The following is a 15563-nucleotide window of genomic DNA, read 5'->3' on the forward strand; positions in this document are numbered from 1 at the left end:
TCATTTTTAAAGAGAGATATAATTTTTTATGAAAACCTCTTTTGGAATCTTCTTGACAACCCTATCTTGGGAAATTTCTTTTCAGATTTATTTGGCATCATTTATGGTTTGGCAAGAGCTTTGCATAATTCTCACTTGATAAAAATCCCTATTTGTGGGAATCCATCTCCTTTTAAAAATCTTAGTAGGTTATGCTTAAACTTTGCTAACTAAGATTTTCACTAAAATCCTTCCCTCTTCCTCTTTCAACGATTTCATATCGATGCTGCCCCTTTATCCTCACGACATCTTTTAAAACCAGTTTCTCAAACTTTCGGGGTGATTTAATAATTTTATGCATTTTAAAATGACCCTGTTATTTTGTCTAATTAGTTTTGGACTTCAAAATTTTGCAAAGAAACCTATTGTTTGCTTTGGCTTCTAGCCCCAAGTTGCCAATCCATTGTATCCCTAGGTACCCTCAACCTATAACATCAAAAACTTTCTGTCTCTCAGTTCAAAAGTTTCAAAATATGTTTGATTGAAATTTGAACCAGATTTGATGTTTTGTTAAAAACGCATCTTATCCATCGTAAAATATTCTGAGAAAAATTAGGCAGTCCCTAGAGCCAGAGAGACATCACTCCAAAAAAATTCAGTCTCAAACTCCTTGCCCTCATCACTATAGCATATCGTCGAACACGTGTCGTACAACATCCAAGTGAACGCCAAGCAGGAGTGACAATCACAACAGTGCTCGCCCCTAGTTGCTTGTGCATTGTGGCTCCTCCTTATTTAGGGCGCCGCATGGTCATTTGGCTGGTTGTGGTTGTTAGGGGTGAGCTTGTTGGAAATATTCCCTAGAGGCAATAATAAATTGGTTATTATTATATTTCCTTGTTCATGATAATCGTTTATTATCCATGCTAGAATTGTATTGATTGGAAACTCAAATACATGTGTGGATACATAGACAACACACTGTCCCTGGTGAGCCTTGATGACCCACAAGTATAGGGGATCAATCGTAGTCCTTTCGATAAGTAAGAGTGTTGAACCCAACGAGGAGCAGAAGGATCTGACATGTGGTTTTCAGCAATGTAATATCCGCAGGCACTGAAATTGCCGGTAACAATTGATCGTGTGGCGAGATGATTCGTAGCAAGCAACAAGTAACAAAAGTAGCAACGGTGCACAAAAGTGGCCCAATCCCTTCTGTAGAAAGGGACAAGCCTGGACAAAGTCTTATAGGAGGAAAACGCTCCCGAGGACACACGGGAATTTCTGTCTTGCTAGTTTTCATCATGTTCATATGATTCGCGTTCGTTTCTTTGATAGTTTGATATGTGGGTGGACAGGCGGTTGGGTACTGCCCTTACTTGGACAAGTATCCCACTTATGATTAACCCCTCTCGCAAGCATCCGCAACTACGAAAGAAGAATTAAGAAAAAGTCTAACCATAGTATTAAACTAGTGGATCCAAATCAACCCCTTACGAAGCAACGCATAAACTAGGGTTTAAGCTTCTGTCACTCAAGAAACCCATCATCTACTTACTACTTCCTAATGCCTTCTTCAAGGCCCAAATAATGGTGAAGTGTTATGTAGTCGACGTTCACATAACACCACTAGAGGAAAAACAACATACAACATATTAAATTACCGAACGAATACCAAATTCACATGACTACTATTAGCATGACTTATCCCATGTCCTCAGGAACAAAAGTAACTACTCACAAAGCATAATCATATTCATGACCAGAGAGGTAATGAGTAGCATCAAGGATCTGAACATCAACTCTTCCACCAAATAATCCAACTAGCATCAACTACAAAGAGTAATCAACACTACCAACAACCTTACAAGTACCAATTGGAGCCGCGAGACGGAGATTGGTTACAAGAGATGTACTAGGGTTTGGAGATGTGATGGTGTTGATGAAGATGTTGATGGTGACGAGTACCCTCCGATGAGAGGAGTGTTGGTGATGACGATGGCGATGATTTCCCCCTCCGGGAGGGAAGTTTCCCCGGCAGGATCGTCCTACCGGAGCTCTAGATTGGTTCTGCTCAAGTTCCACCTCGTGGCGGCGGCGAAACCACGAAAAATCTCCTCCTTGATTTTTTCTGGACGAAACCCTTCATATAGCAGAAGAGGGGGCAAGTGGGCCAGCAGGTTTCCCACAAGCCCTCATGGCCCGGCCTGGGGGGTGGCCACGCCGTGCAGACTTGTGGCCAACCCCTGGCGCCCCTCTGGCGCTTCTTCGGCCCAGTATTTTTTATAAATCTGGAAAAAAATCCTCGTTGATTTTTATGGCATTTGGAGTTGTGCAGAATAGGTATCTCAACTTTGCTCCACTTTCAGGCCAGAATTCCAGCTGCCGGCATTCTCCCTCTTCATGTAAACCTTGCAAAATAAGCGAGGAAATGCATAAGAATTGTACCGTGAAGTGAAATAACAGCCCAAGAAGCGATAAATATCAACATGAAAACATGATGCAAAATGGACGTATCAACTCCCCCAAGCTTAGACCTTGCTTGTCCTCAAGCGAAAGCCTAGCTCAATAAATATGTCCACAGGTTTAGGGAGAGAGGTGTCGACAAAACAAGATACGAACATGCATGCATCATGATCATGATCAGAACATCAATACCAACATATAACCTCTCATGCTAAAGTGATAATTCCTTCACAAAGTAAAGCATGGATCAAGAACCTTACTGAGAAGTAACAACTGATAACCTTTAGTCATTGAAGCAATTGCAATTTATCACAACATCAGAAAGAGTCAAATAAGAGCTTGTAAAGAAAATCCATATATTCAATCATTCTTTCGTTCTCTACAATTGCTACAACTCACGTGGTACTCATGAGATCAAAGTTTCAGCTGGACACAGAGAAAGATAGGGGCTTATTGTTTTGCCTCCCAACTGCTTACCTCAAGGGTAATGTAAACAATACTAATTCATGAATACTTACCTCCAAGTTGAATATGAATATAAATCTTTCCCAAGAATATGACATTAGCCAAGATAAAGGCGAAATAGGAATTGGTGAAGATCACCATGACTCTTTCAAGGGCAAAAAGTAAAGGTACAAGATAGGCCCTTCGCAAAGGGAATCAGAGGTTGTCATGCGCTTTTGAGGTTTGGATGCGTGTCCTCTTAGTGCAGAGGAACGTCACTTTATATTGCCTCCTCTGATAAAGAACTTTATTATGCAGTCTGTCACTTTTATGTCTTCCTCATCACAGGTTCGTACAAAGCTTATTTTCCACACACTAATAGATCATACATATTAGAGAGCAATTTTTATTGCTTGCACCGATGACAACTTACTTGAGGGATCTTATTCAATCCATATGTAGGTATGGTGGACACTCAAGGCAAAACTGGGTTGATGGTTTATGGTTGCACAAGTAGTATCTCTACTTCGTGCGGGAGGTTTGGCTAGTATGAGGTGGAAACAATCGTCACATGCTGAGGGCTCTCTAATCATATAACATTGTTCTGAGCCAAGCAAACACAATTCATTATGTTGTCTTCCTTGTCCAACATCTACTTCTAGGCATGCAATAGTTTAGTGAGTGTTCACAATCATAGATGGTGTCAGAGAAGATATATTTATATGTGAACCTCTCCTTCCTTATCACTTCCTATTAATTGCAACAATGACCAAGGTCTACGTTTGCCTACCCTCAACAAGTTTCAATCCTCATTCTTTTTATATGTGAAGCTATCACTTCTCATAAGATTATTACATGATCTTTCATGCTTTTGTTCTGTTCTCACTCTTATGATCATGGCAAGAGGAAAAGCCCTTCAATTAAGACACTCTTTTTTATATGGCTCACGAGCTCGAATACATCGGGGTGACGCAAAGCAAAACTTAAGACTAAAACACTAATAATTTTAATCTACTAGAGAAAGAGAAAACTGAAAAGGAAAACTAAAACAAAGTTAAAGGCAAAAGATGTGATGGTGATACGATACCGGGGCAACTCCCCCAAGCTTGGCACAAGCCAAGGGGATTGACAATACCAATGCTCAGTTTTCTTCCTTTGGTGGTGATGGTGGTGGAACTGTTGCAATCTTTGACTCCAAGAGGGCCATTAATCTTTGATTTATACCTTGGAGATCTGTGATATGTTTTTCCAGCAAAACAACTTCACGAGTGAGACAAGTATTGCAAGCACGAGTTGTTTCACAAAACCTCAAGTGTTCAATCAAGGATGGAGACAGTAGGTGGAGGTAGGGTTGGAGGAAATCCACTTCTTCAACTTCTTCCTTGTTGATCACAGATTGCACATCATCCCATGCGTGATTCTTTACTTAGCCTTGCCCTTGGTTTCTTTAGGTAGCCCTTCCTTAGCCTCCATCACCTCCATCCTTTTCAGATCATCATGTACTTCTCCATAGACTTGAGGGAGATTGTTCTCCCCCACAGATTCCTAAGACGACATCTTGCTCTAATTCAGCGGCAGAAAACAGGCTCGAAACAAAAAACCGAGGAAATCTGCGCGATGTAGGGGTCAGACCAAACGGGAGTATATATATTGATTTTTTCAGACCAGAAGGAGTACCCCGCACGAAAACGGAGTCCGGGAGGTGTACGAGGTGGCCACAAGCCCTCACGGCGCGACCAAGGGGTGGGCCCGTGCCGTGCAGGCTTGTCGCCTCCTCGCGCACTTTCGAGACTACTTCCAGTTTTTGTATTTTTTCAAATATTCCAAAACGGAGAAAATTTCCTACTGGAAAAGTTTTGGACTCTGTTTTCTTACCGAATCACATACCTCTTCGTTTTTGGAATCTGAAACAGACTGATAAATATCCCTTAGGTATTCTTCCGGAGTTATGGTATTGATAATATTGCTTTCAACATTAATGGGAGTACCTGAGATATAATGCTTGATTCTCTGCCCATTTACAACTCTCGGACAATTACCTTCCATGTTGTTGATCTTGATAGCATCGGAATGATATACTTCCTCAACAACATAGGGATGTTCCCATTTAGAGAGAAGCTTGCCTGCAAAGAATCTTAAACGAGAGTTATATAGCAAGACATAATCACCCACATTGAACTCATGCTTTTGTATCCTCTTATCATGCCACCTCTTAACCTTCTCTTTGAACAACTTGGCATTCTCATATGCCTGAGTTCTCCATTCATCAAGCGAGCTAATGTCAAATAACCTCTTCTCACCGGCAAGTTTGAAATCAAAGTTGAGCTCTTTGGTAGCCCAATAAGCTTTATGCTATAGCTCAAGAGGTAAATGACATGCTTTACCGTACACCATTTTGTACGGAGACATGCCCATGGAATTCTTATAGGCAGTTCTATAAGCCCACAGTGCATCATCGAGCTTCTTAGACCAAATCTTTCTAGACCTGTTGACAGTCTTTTGTAGAATTAGTTTAATCTCTCTGTTTCTTAGCTCTACTTGACCACTGGACTGAGGATGGTAGGGAGACGCAATTCTATGGTTGACATCGTACTTAGCAAGCATTTTATGGAAAGCACCATGAATGAAGTGTGAACCACCGTCGGTCATTAGATATCTAGGGACTCCAAATCTAGGGAAAATAACTTCTTTCAGCATCCTGATGGAGGTGTTGTGATTAGCACTACTAGTGGGGATAGCTTCTACCCACTTAGTGACATAATCAACAGCAACTAGGATATGAGTATACCCGTTGGATTTTGGAAAGGGTCCCATATAATCAAAGCCCCACACATCAAATGGTTCAATAACAAGTGAATAGTTCATAGGCATTTCTTGACGTTTGCTAATATTACCTATTCTTTGATATTCGTCACAAGACAAGACAAACTTACGGGCATCCTTGAAGAGAGTGGGTGTAACACCCAGTTTTTGGCCTTCCTGACTAATTAACTTGTTTCAAAATTTAGGACCTATTAATTTTTTTGTGAATACTTGTGATGCTTGGAGTGACTATTGTTTGCCTGTTTGCTTGAATGCATGTGATTGCTCCCCATTAATTCTTCCCATCCTCCTAATCACCTCCTCATTCCATGATCTCCTGCCTAATGATCATGCCATGTGTTTAGGATAAATATCTATTTTCACCAAATACTATTTCCACCAAAAATCATTTCCTTGAATTAAACTTTCAAACCCCTGAGATGAGGTTTGTACTACAAGTCCTCAAATTAGGGAAATTCTTTTGCACCAATTATTTTATTTAAAACCTTTTATCAAAATGTCTTCCAAAAACCACCATATTATTATTTTAAAAGTTATTGTATTATTTTATTTAAAAGCCTTGCTGTGAGGCTAGAAATGGTCTCCTATGAATGAAAGTTATTTTTATTGCTTTCAAAATATTTAAGAAAATTAGGGGAAATTCACCGGATATATTTATTCCATATTTTTGAGTTTCAACACATGGTCATGTTCAAAATATTGCGCAAACCTCTCCAAAACCATTCCTGCCTATTTCAAGCTTTTGAATTATTTCTATTAGAAATATTCTCAATAAATTCCAATAAATTTCTAGCATGTCATCTATGATATTATTGATGATCTTGCCAAGTTTCATTTTAATCCAAGTTGCTTTGGCTCCCCTAATCCCTCTAAAACCCTATCTGTCCAGAATCAAATTTGAGCAACTCTACATTGTGAAGTGTCTCCAATTGTGCTAAAAATTGGTGGAAATGTTCTAATACTCCAATAAGGCATCCAAACCAAGTGGTACACCAAGGAGGATAAAAGAACTTGTCCTAAGACCCTCAAAACCCTCTCTGTTTATTTCTCACTTTGGTAAACTTTACATTATAAAGTTTCTCCAATTGACCTCAAACTTTTTGTGCATGCCTTGATGCTCAAATCATGCCTCTACACCAAATATTGGATTTGTGGGAATTTATTTGAATAGGGTTGTAAGCAGAAACCAATTTCTGCCCATTTTAGGGGTTTTCCAAGTCTACATTGGAAAACTTCTCGAGAAAATCCCAAATTTGGTGTGCAAGCCTATTTTCATCTATTATTTTATCCTGTTAAGTTTCTTAGCCATTGGAATCCATCTGGTAGCCTAACCACACATCAAACACCTTGTGTGCACTCACTAAATTGGCTTCTTTTGCCCCTTCCACTTTTATCCTTGAGCTCCACTTTCTACCACAGCCTCACATAGTTATGTTTTACCTCCAGTAACATCCCCATGGCCACTGTCAAATAGTGGGGAAGGACCCTTTGTAATTTTCTCTCATTGTCACCCTTAGCAGCACTGTTTTACCTTTCTTCCCATGCTTCTGTTTAAGCCAAAGCTCCCATCTCTTTCCAGAGCATCTATCTTATGCCAAAGCTTCATTTGGAACCAATATATGGCATGCTCATGTGGAGAAAATGAGCAGCACCTCCTCAAGTTGATTTCTGGCTAAAATATAGGATTGGACTACAAGTACTAGCTAGGCTCACTTTCCTGAGCTGAAATTTGGCATGCTAGTAGTCCTTCTATAAACAAGAGTGCTGGACATGGTTTTCCCTCAATTAACTCCCTGTGCAAACTAGTTTTGCTAGCACTAAGTTTGCTGCTGCAAAGTAAATCATAGTCAGCACCCATTCAAACCTTCTCCACTTAGCTCCAAAGTCCACAAGTGACCTCTAGCAAGCATGCCTTGCATGAGAGTCATCTTGGTCAGGTCAAAAGGTCACTCTAGACACGCGTGGCCATGGTGACCATGCTGTCAGCCTGTACTAATGGTACTCTGCACCACTTCTTCATCTCCTAGCTCATGTTCTACAGCGACAGTGTGCCCCTTAGCGCCAGAGCATCCCCTACTCCACCTTTGACCCCTCCACGATGCTAGCAAGACTCCAAGGTGGCTCAGGGACGCGTGGCCGTCATGCCCTCGGTGCACGAGAGAGCTCCGAGATCCCTCTCGGCTCCTCCTCCCCCACTTAGAGCGTTCCCCGAGCACCTGAGCCTCCCAAAACCTCTCCCTCTACTCCTGGGATCCATCCTGGGTCCTCCTCGAGCTCTCCCTTCCCCCTAAGCCTTCCTCCCCTCCTCCTTCTTCCATGGCCGCGGGGTAGAGCTTTGGCCTTCGCACGGGCTGGCGCGCTCGGAGCCTCCTCTCGCCTCCTTCCACCCATGCCAGAGACCCCCAGGCCGCCGCAACTCCTCTGCAGCCCTACTGCTCTGTCCCTTCGCTGCTGGTGCCGACACTAGGGGGTAGACGGCCTCCCCGTATGCCTCGTCGCCGGCGCTCATGCAGCCCTCCCCTGCAGGTGCTGAGCAGGGGAACGGGTGCGGCTAACCGCCCCGAGCGCGCCGGTAGCCGGTGCACCGCCCCGGGGGTGGCCGGAGCCATCTGAGGAGCACCTCCCTCGGCCGGTCTTTCCTCCCTGCCTCCCCTGCCCATCTGAGGAGAAGGCCCTGACCAGGGGGCCCTCCCTGTAAGTCAGCCGAGCCGGGCCTAGTGCCTTAAGTGGAGGTGGAACCCTCCCGGTGCGCCTACCCTCTTGGGAAGCACATTTCATGGAATGTGCCACTAGCGTGGCCCTTTGCTGGCGCTGGGAACCACTGGGCCGGCCCATTTGCTTATGTGGCGCCCTTGGCGCTAGTTAGCTCGTAGGATGATTATTTTTCTCTTTTTATTTTATTCCTAACTTCAAAAATCCATCATAAATTCATACTAACTCCAAATTTATTGATTCAAAATTTTGCAGGTTTCTAAAATCCTGTTCTATTTAGATTTGAGCCTTGCACCTTTTTCCAAAATACTTCTTCGTGTTAATAATATCTAAATGCCAATTTAGATACTTTAACACCACCTTTGCAAATTCCTAGAGGATTCAAATCAACTCCAATTGGAGTGATTCAAATTTCCAGAGCCTTCTAAAATCATACCCTATTTTCAGAACCCTGGTCAACATTTTTGTGTGACTTATTTCTGATGCATCAAATGAATAGCCCCCTTGGCTATTTATTCCACATTGTAAAATCTCTAGAATACTCATACCAACTCCAAATCCAGTGAAACCACTTCCTAAATATTTCTAAAATCATTCTCTGTTAAATGGGTGCCTCCACTCATTTTTAACAAAATGATTTCTGTTGGCTTCTCCAATGATCACCTATTGCTCTTTCCATCCATTCAAAATCCTTGATGCTCCAAATCTCCTATGAAAGGCTTCAGGTATTTTTCTTATGACCAGAGAGGTCCAAGAAAAATATAACTTCTATTTGTAGAAACATTTATTTCCTGCTTGTTGTGTGGCTTACTATGTTTTTTTCCGACGATAGTTGACGGTAGATGGAGTATTCGGAGTTGGAGCGGAAGTCCTCGAAGACCCCAAGGACTTACGCGAGAAAGGCAAGCAACCCTTTGACCATGACTGAGTATATGTTGCTTTGCATCTTATAATAGCAAGTATTCCCGTTGCATATGATCATAAGTGCCGGTAATCATTTGATATGATTTTACCGAAGGCTCCCCCAGAGCACATGCATAGAGCTTTACTCTACCCCTTAGGGTCATGCTAATAACATGTTGACAAGTAAAGATAGCAGTAGTACTATCATGAGCATGTTGTTGTCACATAGCAAGAGTTTATGAAAACCCGATCGGGTGCCACTAATGCCCGAGGGTGATGATGAGTTAGGTGGTCACTTTTGGTGAAGTGATGCACCCGGTATTTGTCTGAGTAAGGTTTCGGAAATGGGATTAGATTTATGATGTGTGGGCTGTCCCAACCTTACCAAGTACGACCATATTACCCCTTATGGGACGGGGCTATGTTAATTAATCTGGTTGGTGCTAGCAAAGAGCCACATTACTAGTGGCGGGAGTGATTTGTGGTCACTCTCGTTATGGGCTCGTGCCGGGTAGGATGACTATGCCATTTTTATGAGTTCGAGTCACACCGTTGGTCCCCGCATGGTCGGTACTGTCCAGAGTTGGTGCTCGTACGACGTACGACATGTGGGCTGGGTACCAATCGAGTGGACCTCTTTGTCTAGTATCGACAGGGGAAAGGCATTGATTGGGTACTTACCTCGGGTATGTCATATACCGCGAGTCGTGGATGACACGGAAGTTTCCCGGATCTCGTGGGTCCAGCATACTACCTCTGTAGAGTGTAAACTATTTGAATAGCCGTGTCCACGGTCAAGGACAGTTGGGTAATCCTGCTTGAACTACGTCCTGATATTTTGGCATAAACCAAGTGTGTGTGAGTGTGTGTGTGTGTGTGTGTATGGTGTTGAGAAAGGTGTTGCTTTAGTAGCAAGGATATGCCCAAGTTTGGTGACTTGGCATATAGGGTGAACCTGGATGGTTCAGCCCTCAACAGATATGTTGATATCTGTAACCTGTTCTTCAAGAGTAATTCTTTAACTTGATGTATATTCATGATCATTCCACCCGGATGAGTTACACTAAAGATGCATGATATTGTTATCCTTCACTTTCGTTGTTCATATCATGGGCTGTTTGCGAGTACCATCAAAGTACTCATTGGCTTGCCACTGGTTATTTCATTGCCCAGGTATGAAAGAACGGGACTTGGTGAAGATTAACTCGGTGACGTTCTTGCGAGTTAGGACGCTTCCCAGTTAGAATGCCTGTAGGTTAAGGCCGATGGCATGGGTTCATGCTATCAACCAATAATTCCGCTATTGGTCCAGTTTGCTGTGTTGGCCTATAAGGCCCTATATATGTAAGACTCGGCCGAAGTGGTCATTTATTGTACCAAACAGTATGTATGGATGTAAGACTCTTTTATTCGGTATCTGTGTTTGGTGAGCATTGATCTCTGGGATCACTGAGCACGGCGGTCTTGACTCGTAAGTCGGGGTGCCCGCACTGCTGGTATTAGAGCCAAGTTGACTATAGGAAGCCCTTAGTTAGCACAGACGTTAGTTAGGATAAAACTGCTTTCCAGATCCTTCAAAATACTTACAAAACCTATATATTTTCTCGACTCTCATAAATCTTCAAAGAAATTGAAGGTTACGCTCTAGCCTTCCACTCTTATTTTTTTGACACTCCTCGTCTACTTTTTCAAAATTTGCAAATGGTCGCTAGAACCTTATGCCCTCTGACCACGGGATAAATTGAAATCCTCATGGGCAGCCCGGAAGGAAGTAACCTTTCCAGGCAAACACCTGTGCTGAAAGACAGAGAAGACAAATCTGTGACCAGACGACACCAACAGAAGTACCTCCATGAGGAACAAGGACATCGAGGCTTAGAAGATGGTGGAACCCTGGGTACTGTTCCAGAGTGATGCCACTTTCGCCTACCATAATCTAGACATAATATATGCAAACCTTGATCTGCATCACTAATAGAGCGACCCTGTCAATTATCAGGAATTGTGTCGACCACCACCGGTGGATGAGAACCTCGCCATTTGGTCCGCCTCACCTTAGTGAGCAGGAAAATGGTTCTCTTCATCCCCCGCTCTAGGTCTCGATATCACAAATAATATGATTGACAGATCATAACTATATTATGTCATGCAAATATCGGGGCATGAAGATGCCCACTTGAGAATTTCGAAGCCTCGGAAAACGAGAAGACACTGACAAGATCATGAAGACAACACAAGACCCTATCAATGACAGGAATGAAGAACTACCTTCGTCGGTAACTTCCCAGACGAGAAGACAACAAGAGTTCTTTACAACTCAATTGAATTGCTTCAACGATTGATAACAAGAGGCGTGACAATACTATGAGAAGGTCCACAAGACTTAGCGGACTCCTCTCCGGAGTGCGAAGCAAGCGCGACTGTCGTGTCCAAGAACCTAGGTTAGGATGAGTCATGAATCCCCTATGCGAAGTCGAGTCTGTGGAATGGTTCGGATGGACCATGTTATGTATTGTTTGTTTTTGTTGATTGTGCTTCGATATAAGCCGCACTTATGCTTAGGCAACAAGCATGCAGTTATATCACTCGTCTTATTTTTGATGTTCAAAACAATTTTGGCACTTGTTTGAGTTGACTTTCCAACGCTTGTTTGATTGCACTAAGACCTTTAGACACTTCCCTTTGTGCTATCTCTCTCACCCATTCTGACAACTGAAGACGACAAGGCAAGATGCGCCAAGGATCCACTTCGAAGGACGTCTCACACTGAAGACACTGACTATGCTATGCTTAACCACGCGCAACTCGTAGGAGTGTGCTTTTCCCTCAATATTGGGAAACCACATTAGACCAGACTAACCTCCACAAGCCTTTCCGGCTCAAATTTTTTGGTCATGTGTCTAGTACACGGACTTGCTAGAACACATGTAGGTCTCCGAAAAACCCCGCCTAGCACCGGATTTCGTATGGAACGAGGGATCGCAGTGAACAAGTACCCTTCAATCTTAAGCTAGCACTGTAACCCTGATGCCATAAGAGGACCATTCTCGGATATAGAGTATTAGACTAAAGATTGTCTTGATGATATGTGTCTTGAGGATATAGCTAGGCTATCTTGATGGATCAGGAGGCATTTATAAAGGTAGGTGAACTTGGTGGAACAAGTTGATATAATAGCATAACCTGCATAATCTGGAGTAAGATTGGATTTAGTAGGTCGATTATGATCGCGAACAACAATATTCTCGGTGGTATACATGACTTGAGCAAGTAGTTGGCATGATTTGATGCGTTTACCATAATAACATGGAGTATCAAGTAGACTTCTTGTTGGACTTAAGTCTTGGATTTAAATAAGTAATCTTAATAGAGTATTGAGGATGAAAAAGACCACATGGTTCGGAGTAAATTGGATTTAGCCCGATAATCTCGATCATGATACCATGTTTCTCGGTGGATATAGAGTGCGTATACTTGGAGTTGCCAAATTGATTTACAACCTATGTAGTTTGGCCTTGGAGATTAGATGGCCGTGATTATTGAAGTTGGTGGATACACTAGGACGTAATTCTTGCAGTAATATGTGAATTATGAAGACTCTAAGAGATTATGTAGAACCCCATCAATGTTGGATTTGTAGGAGTGATAGGTCCAGTAATGATTGATTATATTGATGGATCACTTGGTCTGATTCGTAGCAAGGAAACAAGATATTGGATTGGTATACTACAGGTTTCCTTAATATAGTAATGCGGTACCCTGTCCATGGGAAGACTTAGGTGGACATTTGGATTTGTTGTGTCTTAAATTCAATCATAGGAGCTCGTATGCCTCCCGAGGTTATTGCATAAGAATGCATGTGCATCGTTGCTACACCATGCTTGTAGTGTTGGGTTTAGATTTTCCCTCAACCCGGAGTTGACTAGCATGAGCGGTGTGGAGTTGACCCACGTGGGATGGTATCTTTGATGAGATGAGGTGATATCGTCCTGAGATTAGAGGTCGGACTATTGGCATCTAAAGAATGAGCTCAGAGATGATATGATAACTGTTCACCCACATCCTAAGTTCCTTAAGACCCTAAAGCTTCGCTAAACCACAAGATGGACGGATTACGACCCTAGAAAACGACCCTAAGTCATTAAAATGTGGCTAGTACCCGCCCATAGAGAGTTCCGTTCTTCTCACCGACTCTTGAGCACTGTGCTTATGTCGTGTTTGGGAAGGTATGTTGTCATCCTCACTGATGACGTACTTATTCACCCACTGCGAGGAAGAACACCTTAGTCCTATTTGAGCGAGCCCAGGAACACTAACTGATATGCCTCTCGAGGGCACAGTGTTATCTCGAGGAGGTGGGCTTCTCGAAGCAATCCCAAGACAACGGAAGTCTATCCTACTCAAGTCAAGACGAAGAACCGCCGTGGCGAGGAAGCCACGATAATGACGATGAAGCAACAGAAGTCAACCACCGACCGCACACCGACCACATCAACGACGTCAAGAAGCCTCGACGATTCAAGATGACGAAGCCTTTGGACAAGCGAAAGAATCAGACGACCTCTCCTTGGTCCATATTAAGGACGCAAGTACTAGTAAGTCATGGAGAAGACCTGCTAAAGGTGATTCCCGCTTGCCGAGTCGCAGACCTTGGGAATGGATGGCTGATCTATACTCTTGGGTAGCCAGCTCGTCCAGAACTCCTCGCAACCCTCCCAGATAGCAGAACCATTCTGGACTCTGAGCCTTCGAGCTTAGACTCATGGGTGAGACCTAGCCCGGGCCCATTCACGAGAAGCCTTCGAAGACTATTTGCGACCATAGATTGACTACCGAAAGGAAGTCAAGGACTTCCCCGTAAACAGAAAGCTATATGAAGACTTTGGCAGTGCATTCTAACCGGCATGCGAAGCCCCTGGACCAGATCCCAGACACACCATCTTGCCACGTATTCTGACCTTGGGATACACTCTCAAGCCAGAACCTTGCACGGATTTAGCTCACCAAGCCCTTGACCTCGACCGAGCCTAACTTATTACGAGACCCCACCCACGATTAGGCAATGAAGTGCGAAACATTCGAAGTTGTATCTTCAAGCACCTCAAGACCACGACAACAACATGGGGACATGAAGACTACCTCCGACTCAAGATTTTGTATCTCGCCAACCCCTAGCCTAGAAATCTTAGGGACGAGATTTTCTTAAGGGGGTAAGGTCTGTAACACCCAGTTTTTGGCCTTCCTGACTAATTAATTTTTTTCAAAATTTAGGACCAATTAAAATTTTTGTGAATACTTGTGATGCTTGGAGTGACTATTGTTTGCCTGTTTGCTTGAATGCATGTGATTGCTCCCCATTAATTCTTGCCATCCTCCTAATCCCCTCCTCATTCCATGATCTCCTGCCTAATGATCATGCCATGTGTTTAGGATAAATATCTATTTTCACCTAATACTATTTCCACCAAAAATATTTTCCTTCAATTAAACTTTCAAACCCCTGAGATGAGGTTTGTACTACAAGTCCTCAAATTAGGGAAATTCTTTTGCACCAATTATTTTTTATTGCTTTGAAAATATTTAAGAAAATTTAGGGAAATTGAGTGGATATATTTATTCCATATTTTTGAGTTTCAACACATGGTCATGTTCAAAATATTGGGAAAACCCCTCCAAAACCATTCCTGCCTATTTCAAGCTTTTGAAATATTTATATTAGAACTATTCTCAATAAATTCCAGTAAAATTATAGCATGTCATCTATGATATTATTGATGATCTTGCCAAGTTTCATTTTAATCCAAGTTGATTTGGCTCCCCTAATCCCTCTAAAACCCTATCTGTCCAGAATCAAATTTGAGCAACTCTACATTGTGAAGTGTCTGCAATTGTGCTAAAAATTGGTGGACATGTTCTAATACTCCAATAAGTCATGCACACCAAGTGGTACACCAAGGAGGATAAAAGAACTTGTCCTAAGACCCTCAAAACCCTCTCTTTTGAGTTCTGTCTTTGGTAAACTTTACATTATAAAGTTTCTCCAATTGACCTCAAACTTTTTTTGCATGCCTTGATGCTCAAATAATGCCCCTACACCAAATATTGGATTTGTGGGAATTTATTTGAATAGGGTTGTAAGCAGAAACCCATTTCTGCCCATTTTAGGAGTTTTCCAAGTCTACATTGGAAAACTTCTCCAGAAAATCCCAAATTTGGTGTGCAAGCCTATTTTCATC

Source organism: Hordeum vulgare, chromosome 7H (genome assembly GCF_904849725.1).
Source record: "Hordeum vulgare subsp. vulgare chromosome 7H, MorexV3_pseudomolecules_assembly, whole genome shotgun sequence".
In the NCBI taxonomy this organism is placed as follows: Eukaryota; Viridiplantae; Streptophyta; class Magnoliopsida; order Poales; family Poaceae; genus Hordeum; species Hordeum vulgare.